The sequence below is a fragment of the Canis lupus genome, chromosome 9, assembly GCF_003254725.2.
Source record: "Canis lupus dingo isolate Sandy chromosome 9, ASM325472v2, whole genome shotgun sequence".
In the NCBI taxonomy this organism is placed as follows: domain Eukaryota; kingdom Metazoa; phylum Chordata; class Mammalia; order Carnivora; family Canidae; genus Canis; species Canis lupus.
In genome coordinates, this window is record NC_064251.1 from 4,764,568 (window position 1) to 4,781,234 (window position 16,667).

Sequence of the window (16,667 nt, forward strand, 5' to 3'; positions counted from 1 at the left end):
AGCTGGGTGCCTGTAGCTGAACTGCCTCTGCCCTGAGAAGCCTTGGGTGGCTGGGATGAAGAAAGAACCACACAGTGCAGGGTACTGTACTGCAGAGAACTGCTCTGTCCAGCGGTGCCGCACAACCTGGCATGGTCACTGGAGCATGGACCCCTCTGGAGCCAACCAGGTGACCCATTTGAGAACCTCCTCTATACCCTACAGTCTTTTGGAGCAGCCCAAAAAGATATACAATAGAGCCACCTAGTGCTTCTGACTCCCCCTGCAATGGCCCTGGCAACCCTGCAGCCCTTAAGGTAAATGTGGAGGAGGACTCTCACGGGGGCAGTGAGCACACCAATATAGATATCAGACACTAAAGATGGGGTCAAACAGAGGAAATCATTTCTATAAATGCTGGAATTACTGTTTTTCACTTACACACTGTATGGGTCAGAGTTCATGCTGGTAATAGAAACTAGCTCTGGCAAATTTAAGAGGAAGGGGAATATGCTAAAAGGAAATTGGGAGCTCAAGTCCCACAAGGGCTAGAGGACCTGAACTGGGCCTGGGGCACAGTGATGCTTCCGGTACCCAAACTTTACAGTTAGCCTAACTCTTGGGCCAAGACCTCCTGGCTGGCTGCCCCAGGACCTCTGTTGTCTTCAGACACCTCTTCAAGCACCTTCCACGTTCTCTTTTCTCTTTGGGCTCAGCCCTCAGGGCAACTTGGAAATGCAAGGTAAATGGAAGTCTTAGGTAACTGCCCTGGTCTGCTATCCTTGCAGCCTGCCCTACAAGGTTGCCTACAGAGCAACCAGCCAACAGCACTCTTTCACCAGCTCTTTCTCTTGCCCTGTGTCAGTGTCTCATTCTATTTCCTCATGCCTGCTTCCTAGGGACACTTCCCAAATAAACCGCCTGCACCCAAGTCTCTCCTCAGGCTCTGCTTTCTGGGGAGCACAAACTGAGACACACACCCGGATACTAAAGGTACATAAACAGGGGCTGGACATAACCCCATTCTTGATAAGGTAGTGCTTCTCAGAGGAAGGGAGAGGATTGGAATTAGGAAGGTGAACAAAGAGAATTTCTACTTAAACTGTAAGGTTTGTACCTATAAAATACATGGAAGCGGCTCAGAAGAGTCTCCCCAAAGTGTTCCACTTTGGCATGTGGAATATTTTGAGCTAAAGGCAGTCAATCAAGACCTGCAAACTCAAGAGAAACTTTTTTTATTTATTTTTTTTTAATTTTTATTTATTTTTTATTTACGATAGTCACAGAGAGAGAGAGAGAGAGAGGCAGAGACACAGGCAGAGGGAGAAGCAGGCTCCATGCACCGGGAGCCCGACGTGGGATTCGATCCCGGGTCTCCAGGATCGCGCCCTGGGCCACAGGCAGGCGCCAAACCGCTGCGCCACCCAGGGATCCCGAGAAACTTTTTTTTTAAAAAAAGATTTTATTTATTTATTTGACTGAGAGAGCACAAGTAGGCAGTGCGGCAGGCAGAGAGAGGGGGAAGAGGGCTCCCCCATGGAGCAGAGAGCTGGATGTGAGATTTGATCCCAGGACCCTGAGATCATGACCTGAGCCTGACTGAGCCACCTAGGCATCCCAAGAAACCTTTGATCGTATCTTTACTACCTAGAAGAATTTAAACCAGAGATCTATCTCAGCATGAGAGTTTTTACAAAAATAAGTTTGATCTGAGTGACCCATCTATATGGCAGGGCAAGTATGTAATTACCAATTACCTGCTCTTCTTATTTCCTGTGAATCATCCTCCCCATCCTCCTTGAAGCCCAGGCTTTCATCCCATTCCATAGCTCAGGATTGCACGTGTACCTCATTTTATGCTTCTGTCTTTGAAACTCTCATGTATGTGGGATTCTCATACATATGAAATTAAATTTGATTTCCTCCTTTAAAAAAAAAAACTTACTTAAATTTAATTAATTAATATATAATGTATTATTGGTTTCAGAAGTAGAGTTCAGTGATTCATTAGTCTTTTATAATACCAGTGCTCATTAAATCATGTTCACCACTCAGTTATCCCATCCCCCCACCTCCCTCCCCTCCAGCGACCCTCAGTTTGTTTCCTACACTTAAGAGTCTTTTATGGGGATCCCTGGGTGGCTCAGCAGTTTGGCACCTGTCTTCAGCCCAGGGCGTGATCCTGGAGTCCCGGGATTGAGTCCCACATCGGGCTCCCTGCATGGAGCCTGCTTCTCCCTCTGGCTGTGTCTCTGCCTCTCTCTGTGTATCTCTGATGAATAAATAAATAAAATCTTTAAAAAAAGAGTCTTTTATAGTTTGTCTCCCTCTCTGATTTCGTCTTGCTTTATTTTCTCCTCTAATTTTCTCCTATTAACCTGTGTCATGTCAATTTCATCCTAGACCAACCAGAAGAACCTATAAAGGGTAAAGGAAAAGTTTTCTTCCCCAATAATATGTAGCTGAAGCAAAAAATGACAAAATAGGAACATTTTAATTTAAAAAAATTTTTAAGAGATACATAAAAAGATTTTATGTATTGGGGCACTGGGATGGCTCAGTGGTTGAGCATCTGCCTTTGGCTCAGGTCATGATCCCAGAGTTCTAGGCACAGGGAGCCTGCTTCCCCCTCTGCCTATGTCTTTGCCTCTCTCTGTGTGTCTCTCATGAATAAGTAAAGAAAATCCTTTTAAAAATTAAGATTTTATGTATTTATTTGAGAAAGAACAGAGCCAGAGAGAGCATGAGTGGAGGGGAAAGGCAGAGGGAGAAGCAGACTCCCTACTGAGCAGGGAGCTCAGATGCAGGCCTTGATCCCTGCCTTGATCCGGATCTTGATCCCAGGATCCTGAAATCCTGACCTGAGCTGAAGGAAGATGCTTAACTGTCTAAGCCATCCAGGTGACTCATATAGGGACTTTTTAAAATGCTGGGTGTTACCACCTTATTCTCATTAAGATAGCTATTATACAAAAACAAACAAACAAACAGGAAACAACTCCTATTATGCAGCAGGTTTATTGGGAGCACTTAGGAACACCACTGCTTAAAGAAGAAGCAAAGGAAGCAGAAACTGGCAGGAAGAGAAGCTGAGCTTCCACATCGTTGCAGGGAGGCCTCAGCCCATCCCATAGGAAGTTCCAAAGCTGGACTGGCCTTCAGAGTGGTCCGGAGTGCAGGAGAAAGAACCAGCTCTTTGAAATTCCTCTTGGACCAGTCACTGAATACAAGTTGCTCCTGGGGAAGTAGCTGTAACCTTTGGTAAGGTAGTCCCTTTGGTGGGAGGAAATGTCCAGAAAATGATTTAGCAGCTAAACCCACAGCAGCTGTGGGGGGGAATGGCCCAGTCCTGAAAGGGAATCTGAGGAGCACCACAGCAATGCACTACGCTCTTACCAGGTTTCACAGGGTGCAGTTTGGGGGAGGCCTAGCTGGGCTCTACACCTGCCTGGTTCCCCAGGGCAAAACATGTCTAGAACAAATGCATCTTCCTGTGGCTTTTTGTCTGTCTCTTATGATCTGTCTTTCTTCCCTTATCAAAGATTCCCACTCAGGAGGGGGAGTGGGGAGAAAGGATAGTGAGAAGAAGAAAAACCCATCCTGCTACAGGCAAATAGTAAAAATCCATTCTATGGCAAAAAGATGATCAAAATTGAAGAATCCAGTTTCACTGTGCAAACATGAGTAGAATTTAAATGCTTCTACTTATGTCCAAACGATTACTTGAGACTTGAGTATAACACTTAAAGCTTCTGTCCGGGTGCATGTGATTTTTCACATGTTCTTTGTATCATACTTGTTAGCAAGAAGTTAATCTGCTTCTAACGTTGTTCAAGATTTCTTCTGCTTTTTTTTGTTTCATCTTGGTTTCTGAAAAAGTGGATAGCAAAAGATTATATAGTCTAGGGAGGAGCAAACTGTGTAGCTTAAGAGAAGAATATCCTGAGGGTCTACTTCTTAAGAACAACTTATGAACCTCAGTCCCAACTTTGAATTGAGACTTCACCATTTTCACTTTTCCAGAGTTTTCGTTGGTGAATTACTTAGATAAGGATGCCACAGGCATGTCAACCTCACTACTCAATGGGGGCACAGGTGGCAAAGTTAGTCTGTGTATTATAAAAATTATATAATTTTCTTTAGGGATGCGTGGGTGGCTCAGTGGTCCCACTTCATGGCCCCACGGGGAGCCTGCCTCTCCCCCTGCCTATGTCTATACCTCTCTGTGTATCTCTCATGAATGAATGAATGAATGAATGAATGAATGAATGAATCTTTTAAAAATAATAATAATTTTCTTTAAACAATTGAGTTTTTCATTCTACTTTTGTGTTTAACTAGTTTCTTTGTAGAAAATTCAGGCACATGATCAAGTGAGACCAGGGATGTGAATTGAAGGAGAGACAGGTAGATGACATCATGAGTTGAATGGCTTCAAATTAATTTTATATGACTGCAATCTGGATTTGAAGTCCAGTCAAATTAGATTTCTTTCCAATCAGCAGGGAAGTGCAGGCCACTCACCAGCAGGATCAAAATAGACACCAGACCACCAGGCGAGGACCAGAGAGAGACTCTGAACTGTGTTTCCTAAAGCCTTGACTGGTCGGAGAAAAGGGATAGTCATCTGAAGTAATGGAATCTAAATTGCAGTCTTTGGGCATAATTGATTTAAAGATTTTTATACGGAAAATTTCAAATATGCACAAACGTAGAGGAAATCAGGAAATAAAACCCTATGTGCCCCTCACTCAGCTTCAACGATTACCCACCCACCCTTTGCCAATCTTATTTCATCTCCACCCCTCACCCCTGGCCAGCCTTCTAAAGACAAGCGCAGACACTGTGTCGTTTCTTGCATAAATACATTAATATGCATCTTTAATAAAAACTATGAAAAAACCATCTTTATGTGCCATTGTCACCCTTAATAAAGTTAATAATTCCTTAATATTATCTAATCTCTGATTACCTGGTTTGTTCAAATCAGAATGGAAACAAGTGCCACACATTGCAATTTTATTTATGTACTTATTTTTATGGCATTGATTTGATAGAGAAACCAGGGTTTCAGGCTCTGTCATCTGCTGGCTCAGGCCCCCTTCACTCCCACCTCAGGGTTTTAAAGCTCATGGATGAGCACTAAAATGTCGGGTTGCCAGTTCTCCTGTTCTGCCAGCACTTACTAACTTGAGGTCTATAAAGAACTTCCCGTTATTGGTTTTAGGGTTTCCTTAAAACACAGTTTGGATAGGAAAGGGAATCTTTCATGTTGACTCCTGAGACCTTGATTTTTCCTTGTTTTTTTTTTTTTTTTTTTTTTTTTTTTTTAATCATGTTAGATTGGGCAGCCCAGGTGGCTCAGCGTCCCAGGATCGAGTCCCACGTTGAGCTCCCTGCATGGAGCCTGCTTCTCCCTCTGCCTGTGTCTCTGCCTATCTCTCTCTCTCTTTCTCTCCGTGTCTCTTATGAATAAATAATTTTTTTAAAAAAATCATGTTAGATGTACGGGATAGTTACCAGACTTGTGCAAACAGCTCTCACAGACCGTTCCTCCAGGTTTCCCAATTGCTAGCACATGATCACATTTACCCAATCGTTTCCTCTTTCAAAATGTTTTAACCATGTGAGAGTGAATTGCCACACGATGCTCCTCTTCCCCCAAACACCAGAGTGTCTGTTCCCTAAGAACAAGGATGTATCCTTGCATGGCCATGAACAATGATCAATATCAGAAAATCAGCAGATACAGGTCTATTGTTTATGACTTATTCATACTTTGCCAGTTGTCCCAACAAAGTGTTTTATTAAAAAAAAAAAAAAAATCCTATTCCAGGATCCAACCCAGGATTAAGCATTGCATTTGGTTCTCTTGCCTCCCCTGAGCTGGAATGGCTCCCCAGTGTCTTTGTTGGTGGTAGCACTTGACATTCTGAAGAGTACAGGCCAGTTCATTAGGAGATTCTGTGATTCATCTTTGATAGCTTCCTTGCTTTTTGCCATAACAAGATGTTCCAAATCCATCTATACATTTCCTGGTCTGGAGCCTCATTGGTTTCTTTCAATGGAAAATGGGATTTAGAGATAAGGACTGAACCCCAGTGACAGCTGGTGGTGGAGGTCAGATCGCAGCTGGGGCTGTGGGCGGGCAGGCAGGTGGGCAGCACCCTGGGCCCAAGGCTGGCTGTCCAGCCGTCCCCCCACCCCCGACCGGGGACCCCAAATCTGGGGGGATAGTGGTTTCAGGCTGGCTTTCATGAACCAGTTTTTCTGACTCAGAGAATCAGGAGGACATGTGGCCCTCGTCCATTGGAGTGGCTTTGGGTGTAATTCCTGAATTGTTTACCTACTCATTTTTTATGACATCCTTTCTTATCTTCTGGTTTGGAAGACTCACTTGATTTTTATTATCTAACATTATTGACTTACTGTAGTCATTAGAAATGCAAACACAGAAGCCTGGGCACCAGGAGGCCGTCAAGGAAGTGTCCGACTACTGGATGAACAAAAGGGAGCTGAGCAAAACTGAACTCTGGTTATAATCAAACAATAAACACACAATGTCACTGAGGACCTGCTTTGTCCTGGTCATGCAGCCTGCAGCCTGTCTGCTTATCCCCGGAAGCAGTTGTCCTTGGCACGGTCCTTCCCTCTATGGTCAGGAGGCTCATGACTCACAGAGAATAACTACTTTACTATCCGCAATCCTCCCTCTTGTTCCTGTGAATTCCCTAAGAGAGCAAACTCCTTAAGTGCTATGCAAACCCTTGTCTTGGATTCCTCAGAAGCTGCTGTCCCCAGGGTCACGGAGATCAGGATGTCTGGAGTAAAAGGCCTCCCCTCCGGGTTCTAGGGAACCTGCACATTTGGTTTCTCAGTTTTCCAAATGAAAGGGTAGCAGGAAGCGTTCTAGGCTGAGAAAAGGGCCTCAAGACAGAATTGCTAGTATCAGAGGGAAGATCACCAGAGGATGGGGAGACTCTGGTCCTGACAACCATCTAAGTGCGGTTTCATGGAGTCTCAGCTGGCCGGGGAAGCAATGGGAAGCAATTCTCTCATCTGCACCTGCAGCTCAGGCTTCCGGAGGCAGCTCCCTCTCTGTGCCTCAGCAGGCCCAGAGAAGGCCCAGGCACCGAGGCTGGAACTCAGGCCGGCTCTGCTGCAAGCTCCACTCGCTTATCTGGCTCAGAGCTTGGTCGCCTCTCCCCAGTCCATACTGGGTCCACACTGGGCTGCTGGGAGGATGAGAAGACCCACAGTGGGGGCGGCTCCTCTTTTTGTTTTGGCAATGCTTGGCCTCCAAGCTCCTCCCCTGGTGTGGAGAACAAGAAGCAGAAGTGGAAATAGTTGGGGTGGGAGGGAGGGGGAGAGATATTTTCATTGAGCTGGCTGTGTGCACCGCGCCCCCCAGGCTTGGCTTAGTTCTATCTACTACTACTGGTGGTGGCATAGAGCGGTCTCCGCATAGATGGCAGGGTTCCCCGTCCCCTCCATCACTGAGGCGCCCTCAGAAGGGACAGCTTAGTCTTCTCTGACCCCACAGCAGCCCACGTCCTCATTGCTAGAGCCCACTATTTGGCCTGGAGGCCACCTGGACAGCCCATGGGTTCCACCCTTTCTCTGACCTCTGGCCGTCTTCTTATAGAAACTCAGGAGGGGCACCTGGGTGTCTCAGGGCTTGAGCCTCTGCCTTTGGCTCTGACAGGTCATGATCCCGGGGTCCTGGGATCGAGATCTGCATGGGGCTCCCTGCAGGGAGCCTGCTTCTCCCTCTGCCTGTGTCTCTGCCTCTCTCTCTCTCTCTCTTTCTGTGTCTCATGAATAAATAAATAAAATATTTTTAAAAATTAATCTTTTTAAAGATTTTTATTTATTTATTCATGAGAGAGAGAGAGAGAGAGAGAGAAAGAGAGAGAGAGAAACAGGTTCCATGCAGGGAGCCTGATGTGGGACTCGATCCCTGGACTCCAGGGTCACACCCTGGGCTGAAGACGGCTAAACTGCTGAGCCACCCGGGCTGCCCTAAAAAATTAATCTTTTTTTTTAATTGTATTTATTTATGATAGTCACAGAGAGAGAGAGAGAGAGAGGCAGAGACACAGGCAGAGGGAGAAGCAGGCTCCATGCACCGGGAGCCCCACGTGGGATTCGATCCCGGGTCTCCAGGATTGCACCCTGGGCCAAAGGCAGGCGCCAAACCGCTGCGCCACCCAGGGATCCCAAAAAATTAGTCTTTATGCCAAAGTGGTCCACCTTGGGGCAGCCTGCCCTAGGCCCCTACATAACTAATGTGAAATTCCCATTTTGCAGGAAATTTTGGACGTGCAACATCAGAACAGGCCCAGAGATCTTTAGTTCAATCTCTTCCCAAGCACTTTTCCTGGACAAGGCTGAGGACTTCTTTGATCACACCTACTCCTGACATCTGAGCGGGAAAACAAGTGTCTTATATTGTTTTGTGCCAGTCCCAAGCCAGGTGAGCTTCCCTCAGACATCTCCCCCTTCCAAACCAGTGTTACAAGTAGACGGGCCCTGGTGGTTCTTACTATGATTACAAGGTGCCCTTTAGGAACAACCTTCAGGAAATTTTGAAAAATAGAGGTTGATGAGTTAACAGTACCTGGAAATTATACCACACACCTGGTGGCACACAGCGAGGTCGCAGGGAGAGAGAGCATGGGTGCGAGCCGTCCTGGGGTTCTTCTTTGATTAGAGTGGAGAGTGGGGACCTGGGGCTTGGGGGGCTTAGGCCTTATTAGTATTTAAAACATAACAGCAGGAATTTAAAGTGTGGGAAGAGAACAGGCAAGCAGCCCAAATGGTCAGTTATTGGAATCGATCGCCATCCTCAGCGCAGGGGAGACAGCTGGCTCTTTATCAAGGGGTGTCGCTGGCAATGTGTTATTTGAGATAGCTTCCTTAGAAGTGGATGCCTCTTTGAAGTGGATGCCTTGGCAAATAGAGCTTAAATAAAGCACTTGGATTACAAAAAAGAGAGAGGGAAAAAAAGCCTGCCGGGGCTTACACTACATATGTTATCTTCTATTTGTTTTGTTTTGTTTTGATTCAGCTCATTTGCCACACATTTACTAAATGCCAACTACGCAATAGCAATTGCACCAGGAGAAGCACATGCAAACGCGTTGGTCCTGGGATCGAGTCCTGAATGGGGCTCCCCGCATGGAGCCTGCTTCTCCCTCTGCCTGTGTCTCTGCCTCTCTCTGCGTGTCTCTCATGAGTGGAATAAAATAAAATCCTAAAAAAAACAAAAAACAAAACAAAAAAACAAGAAAACAACCCAAGAACCAATTGTTTCTGGACGCTTTGGAGGCTCTATCTGACGCAAGAGTTTCATCTAGTATGTGGATGATGACATAGGGCGAGACACTGACCGTCAGACACAGCAGAGCTCCATGAACAACGCGTCCATGAGGATGAGCCCTATTTGGTTTCTCCTGCCTGCAGTGGTTTCTGAACTTGTCTGCTGGGGTACGTTCTGGGGAATGAACAGAGCTGATATGGAACATTCCCCTTCTGCGCTTAAACTGGTGAGCCACTGAATGTCACCGGCACTTGCAGGGCTTGTTGGGAGCTTCGAGAACATCTAGCCAACTAGCTCATGGAACAGATGATGACCCCAAGGCTTAACAAGGCCCTGGGCCACACTGCATAGTGGGGCAGGTGCCTTGATCCTGGCTGCTTCCGAGCTGAGGGACCTCGGGCAAGTTACTGAGTGCTTCACTTTATCTGTAAAATGGGGATTGTAACTGCCAACTTTATTGGATTGTTATGAGGAATAAGATAATATTCTCAATTGCTTAGAACTGTTTGTGCCTTTGTGAACTGTTATTATAACTATTAATGTGTGATTGCTCAAGGTTTTACAGCTAAATAGAGGCTGGGCATATCAAGAGAGACAGGGAAGGCATGAAACACATTCCACGTTGCTGCCAGGAGGATCCTGCTTGCGTGGAACTCACCAACGCCCAGTTATGGCAGAGAGCTGTTGAAAAACAGCTGTCCAGCCCCGAGAAGGGAGAGGAATGCCCCAGGATTAAAGGCCTTGCATTCCCAAAGTTACCCAACATCCTTCTCATTCTCTGATTCAGCAAACTGTTGCCTTTATTGGTGGCAGCTGTGCAATTAGGTGACAAAGGTCTCCATGGCAAAGCATCCGGGTACCACATGAAATTAAACACACATTTTCTGTGCCAGCCAAGACCTTGCAAAAATATAAAAACAAAACAAATTTTCCAGCAGATGTAGAGAACAGATCCAATTAGCTTCTTGTTTCTGAACAGCCAGCTGTCCAGAAATAGGGTGAGTGTTCCAAAGCAGACAAACCAACCACCACCCCCAACAACAAATAGCCAAGAAGCAGTAAGAGCAACGAGAAACCCAGGTGGCGCAAGAAGTCAGATGAGGACGTGGATCTCGACAGGTAAAAATCAGCTCCCAGCCTGCAAGGCAGACAGGCAACTTGCACAGTGAGTCAATGTGCGATTCTATTCATGATTCTATGCCACAGGCATAATAGAAACGATGTAATCACTTTGCTTCTTTTCAGAGACCTGTGTGCTTAGATGTAAAACTCTACTGACAGGCAGTTACATAAGGGATGATGGGAAAGGATCCAGGTGGAAAACCTGAAAAAAACTCTTGTTTTGGTCTGATTTGGGTAATGCCCTCTCTCTTGGCTTGCTTTCTCAGGAGCTGGGCACCTTCACAGCCTTGCCCTACGTCGCAGACTGTTACTTGCACCTTAGGTGACTTCGCTATGCCATTGCCTTCCTTAGCATTTCTTTACTCTCCTCCTAAACAGCTCCCCGGAATTTGTTTCCCAAAGCTCTACTTTACTTCCACCTTGTAGGGAGAAATTTGAAACATCCAAGAGACACTGTCCTAGAGAAAAGACCAGAGAAGTGGAAGGACAACGGGTATATTCCATAATGACGCCCGTTATACAGGAATTCAGGCCTCCTTCAGAACAACACAAAGAAACACCTCTGCTAAATGCCTCGAGTGCTGTGGTCAGCAGACCTGCTTGGCTACTTGGCACAAGCCATCAGAGGAAATCAGTGCCACTCTCAACCTTCTGGGGCTTCCAAAGTCCCCTCCGTGCTTAGAGACAACAGGCCAACCCTGGGGCCCAGGTCTCTCTATTCAGCATCCAGACTGAGCCTTCAGGACGCTGTCCAGCTCCTCCCCGGCCTCCTCCTCGGCCTTCCCATCAAGCTCAGAATAGACGGAAACTCCTCTCCGAGGCTTGCAAGGCCCACATGCTCTGCTTTTCCCGGGGAAGGGCAGATACAAGCAGAAAGATAAGATGCTTAATTCCCCTGGTGAGAATAAGGGTAGCGATTTCTCTCCTCCTCCCCTTTTCTTAGAGCAGTTGCTTTAGAAAACTTGTAAGTTCTTCCTCTGTCCATTTGAAGTGTGTGTGTCTCTTGTGTGTGTGTGTGTGTGTGTGTGTGTGTGTGTGAGTCTCTTTAAAGCTAAAGAACCTCTTGCCAGACCCAGGAATGTCTTTCTCAAAGACTCCCTGGAAGCATCTCTTTGAGACGTGTGGCACCCCCGTCGTCGCCCAGTTTCTGCAGGAGGCCAGGAGCCTCATTTATTTTGCTTTGTTTAAAGCCACTTAGCGAACTCACAAGGTTCCCCCCAACCACCAAGGGAAGTCAGGAGGAACTCCGTGTGACAAATGTGCTGTCTGGCCCTCTTACTAGAGGACTAGCCATAATTTATCTTGTGAACCTGTTTGTAAGGACCTGTACCCGCTTGGCTGGATCAAAAGGCAAGGTTTCTTTCTGTCTTTGTGATCTCTTAGTAGATGGCCTACGAGGCCCACTGAATTCTGACTTAAGGTTATTCCACAGCTTAAGTGTTTTCTTTCTTATCCACCTTTGTGGAGAGGGCTTGAGGTCGGGAGATTTGTGGGGTTTTGTTTTTAATTCATGAGAGAGGCAGAGACACAGGCAGAGGGAGAAGCAGGCTCCCTGCAGGGAGCCCGATGCAGGACTCCATCCTAGGACCCCAGGATCATGACCTGAGCCAAAGGCAGACACTCAACCACTGAACTACCCAGGCGCCCCTGGAGATTTGATTTTCATTTTGTTTTTCCAACATCGCTGCCCCTCCACCCTATGTCCTCCGTTGGCTCAGCTCCAGCCACACAGGCTTTTGTCTTTGTCTGAAAAAGTGCCAAACATCTCCTGACCCTGGCCCTGTGCTCCTGTTCCTGTGGGTCAGCCTGGTGTCTGCCCACACCTGTCCAGTGGCTTGCCTCCTTCCTTCACCGGCTCACTCCCCAGACAGCCTGGCCCTGACCATGGCTCTCAAGCCCCTCATTTCCCTTCCCAGAACCGATCACTGTCTGTTTAATTGATTCTCATCCGTCTCTGCCCTGGCAGGTAGCCTCCGTGAGGCCAGGACTCCATCTGTGTGTCTGCAGCACCGATAGGGCCTGGTGTTGGGGAAGTATCATCAAAACTCAATCTCCTGCTGACCCAGAAAACCTCTCCACCAAGTTGCCTTCTACACAGCAATGATTACCGCTGCAGGTGGCTTCCAGGACGATTTGGCCATTCATTCTCAGCTCTTCCTGTCTAGGTGCTGATGGCCCTCAGGGCTGGATCTGGGCAGGGTAGAGTTTTCCTCTTAAACCGTGTCCTCAGCCTTCTTGCTGCTGCCTTTTATGCGTCCACAGCCAGCATTATTCTGTGCGCCTCACTGGCCGTGTTGGGTGCACTGCCCGGGGAACCTTTCTGTACTCCTGCTGGTCAGCAACCCCCCTCCGCCCCGAGCCTGCAGTGACCCTGTATGTCTTCCATCATGCAGTCACCCAGGAGCCCAGAATACAGTCATCTATCAATAAGTGTGAAATGAACAAATTCACCAGGAAAAACTTTTATCTCGTGTCATGTTTCTTTTCGATAGCACTTGTCACCATGACACTGGTCTACGGTGATACAACCACCTTTCCACTGGCTGAATTTCTCCACAAGGAGAGGACATGGGAAGGGTAGATGCTTTCCCATGTGCTGAGAAGGGTAGGCTACGATCTTAGAAAATGAGGTAGGATTCTTCTCTGATATTAGAGTCTTAAGAGAACAGGAAATACTGTTGTTGCATCCAGAGATTGAAGCGATGTCGTCAAGGAAGTCCATCAGGGTCCGCCTGGCCTTTCTAGCCGCCTCCACAAACACCGACGCAGCCCAGAGGGCTCTTCACAGGCTGCCCGATCCGGATTCAGTGTTCCAAGACAAGCACACCTCTGACCATGACCACCCGAGAGATAGGACATTCTGTATGGAAGAGAGGCTATCTAGCATAATATTCGCTTGCCTAGGGCACCCTTAATCATCGACTCCCTCATCAGACAACAAAGACTCATGAATTAAAAATCTATTTTTTTTAACCAAATGACATTATTTTTGCCTTTCTGTCTCTGTGAGAAACTTCTAAGAAATGAATATGGCAGTTGAGCCTGTTATAAAGGCAAATACTATAGCTTTGTGAACCAGGGCATTCTAGCTGAGAAAGAAAGAAAAGAAAAGGAAAGAAAGAAAGAGAGAAAGATAGGAAGAGAGGAAGAAAGGAAGGAAGGAAGGAAGGAAGGAAGGAAGGAAGGAAGGAAGGAAGGAAGGAAGAAAGGAAGAAAGGAAGAAAGGAAGAAGAAAGAAAAGGGAAGGGAAGGGAAGGATGCAAAGGAGTGTAGAATAATGTCATGTTAAGACTCAGACAAGAGGAGCCCCTGGCCTGGACCCCACATTTTAGAAGCCCTCATGTCATATACATACAAGCACAGACTTGTCAAAGAGCAGGGTACCCTTATGTCACTTGAAGCTGGTGCTCAATGTTGGGACATCATGACCCCAAACTGTCAACATATGCTTTTACAACTTAACATTCATTGCTCAGGCCCCAGACAAAGGCTTTTTCACATCCTTTGCCCTAAATTTTCAAAGTCAAAGGCAACAGTGTCCTGGTGCCATGAAGGGTTCCTGGGTTCTTCAGAGATAAGCACATTTTGGGTAAACAATTAAAAGGGATGGTAGTTCCATGATCCTAGTAGAGACAAGCAAAATAGCAGATGAGCCGGAAGAGAAAACTGGGGAAAGAGACAGCTAAGAAGAGTCACGGGATCCCACTCATTCCTGGGGGTCCAGAAAGCATGCATGCCCACGCAGGAGCAGTCAGAGCAGGAGAGAATTTTCCACACCACAAAGATCCTTCAGCGAAGGGCAGGAGCCTGACTGGCTCAAGGGACTGAAACACATCTGACTAGACACTGGCTGAACAATAAGCCACTCGGACCCAAGAATTCAGACTTAAAAATAAAATCACACTGGCTGTGAGCATGATCTGGTTGCAAAGCAACAAGTGACAAGTCAGAGGCTGCAGGGGTGGCAAGTTTATTATTCTACCCTTCTAGGTTCTTTGGCTGGTTTAATAATTAAATTGACAAGAGACAGATTAACAGGAGGAGAGAGGTTAAATAACATGCCTCCCTCCTGTATACATAGGAAAGACCCAGGAAAACAGTAGCTCCCCTAAATGGCCAAAACCATCACTTTAAATACTGTCAAGTTCTTTCTAGCTGGCCTAAGAATCAAGATGACGTCAGACAGATTCACAGAAGAAAATCCGATTTAATAGCATCTGTGCAGGGAACCCACACAGACATAGAAATTCCAAAAACAGTCAGGTGCATCGAGGTCTCTATGTCATCCTGAACTAAGGATGGAGGCAGTAAGGGCCTGGGACTCCAAAAGGGAAGGAATACACTTCACAGGAAGATGAAAACCAGGAAAAGTTTGCTGGGCCGCTGGGAAACAATGGGACAGAGAGGACTTGGCTCCAGCAGGCCCTGCTAGCTTCCTTCGTGCCTCCCTATTCATATCCAAAAGAGGTTATCCACGGTGACAGCTCTGTTCCTGGAGCAGGTCCTCTGCCTAAGTTCTTTTTAGGCAGTTGGAAGGAGGAGAGTAAAAAGCTTTTCCTGAATCTGATTGCCTTTTGTTTGGTTTTTGTTTTGTTTTTTTGCCTTTTTTTTTTTTTTTTTCAAGTAGGCTACATGTTGACCATGGAGCTCAAGGCAGGGCTTGAACTCACAACGCTGAGATCAAGACTTGAGCTGACATCAAGAGTTGGACATGCAACTGGTGGAGCCACATAGGTCTCCATTTTTTATTGTTTTTAATTCAGAATAGTCTTCATGCCCAAGTAGCCTGTCTTGGGATCCCTGGCCCTACGCTAGCTAAAGAGGAAGGGCATTGCTGTGCTCCGTTGTGGGAGGTGATCAGGAAAAGCACCAGAACAAGGATGAGATTGTCCTGCAGATTTAAGTCCATGCCATCTTCCTTGACAAGAGTATCTAGAGCATTCAGTATCCTCCTCTTCCTGGTACAGGGAGGGAGACACCCCTGCAAATGGAGATTTCCCTTATAACGGGAATGTGTCTTACAAAAGGGAAACTTATACTTGGTCTTCAGAGCTTCTTTCTCTAGCGCTTGCAGTTTCTTAAAAATAACCAGCTTAAAATAATCAATGGGGCCAGCCCGGGGGGCTCAGCGGTTTAGCGCCGCCTTCAACCCAAGGCGTGATCCTGGAGACTCCGGATCGAGTCCCATGTCGGGCTCCCTGCATGGAGCCTGCTTCTCCCTCTGCCTGTGTCTCTGCCTCTCTCTCTTTCTCTCTTTCTCTCTGTGTCTCTCATGAACAAATGAAAATCTTAAAAAATAATAATAATCAATGTGCCAAAGAGGCATATTTTGGGGTGGTATATTTTGCTCCCCTTTAATGGAATAAGTTTTTTTGTTTGTTTGTTTTGACTGTAATGAAAATGTTTTAAAATCAGATCACTGGGACACCTGGGGGCTCAGCGGTTGAGCGTCTGCCTTTGGCCCAGGTTGTGATTCTGGGGTCCCAGGATCAAGTCCCACATCGGGCTCCCTGCAGGGAGCTTGCTTCTCCCTCTGCTTATGTCTCTTCCTCTCCCTGTCTCTCTCTGTGTCTCATGAATAAATAAATAAAATATTTTTTAAAATAGAATAAAATCAGATCACTAAGGGGGGCCTGACTGGCTCAATCAGTGGAGTGTGTGACTTGATCTTGGGGTTGTGAGTTCGAGCCCCACATTGGGTGTATTTTTAAAAATAAAAATAAAATAAAATATTTTTAAAAATTTTTAAAAAGGGGATGCCTGGGTGGCTCAGCAGTTAAGCATCTGCCTTCAGCTCAGGGTGTGATCCTGGAGTCCCAGGATCGAGTCCCACATTGGGCTCCCTGCATGGAGCCTGCTTCTCCCTCTGTCTGTGTCTCTGCCTCTCTCTCTCTCTCTCTCTTTCTGTGTGTGTCTCTCATGAATAAATAAATACAATATTTTTTAAAAATTAAAAAATAAAACTAAAAAATAAAATTAGATGATTGTGATGGTTGCACCATTCTGTAAATAGGCTCAAATCCATTGAATTGTACACTTAAATGGATGAACTAAACAGTATAATATAAATTATATCTCAATCAGGCTGTTTTTAAAAAAGTTAGGGGTGGGCCTGGTACAGAAAGTAGAGAAGGCAGGACCTATAACAGGGTATTGAATGCTGCTACCCACCATCCCTAACAAGCTGACCTCTTTCCATTTAATCCAGTATTCCCCTAAATCACCCAGAGTCTCTTCCAGTGGA

At 46.3% G+C, this 16,667-nt stretch overlaps 1 long non-coding RNA gene across 2 annotated transcripts; it reads left to right on the top strand.

Moving 5' to 3' along the window:
• The first annotated feature begins 3,006 nt into the window (after nt 1-3,006).
• LOC112672845 (uncharacterized) lies at nt 3,007-13,401 on the top strand. 2 transcript variants are annotated; one of them, XR_003144544.3, is made up of 4 exons: nt 3,007-3,240; nt 8,290-8,455; nt 9,050-10,420; nt 12,390-13,401. It is a non-coding gene; the product is annotated as an uncharacterized LOC112672845 (long non-coding RNA). The 2 variants fall into 2 exon arrangements; XR_004818691.2 differs by having other exon boundaries at nt 9,050-9,527.
• The last annotated feature ends 3,266 nt before the right edge of the window (nt 13,402-16,667 follow it).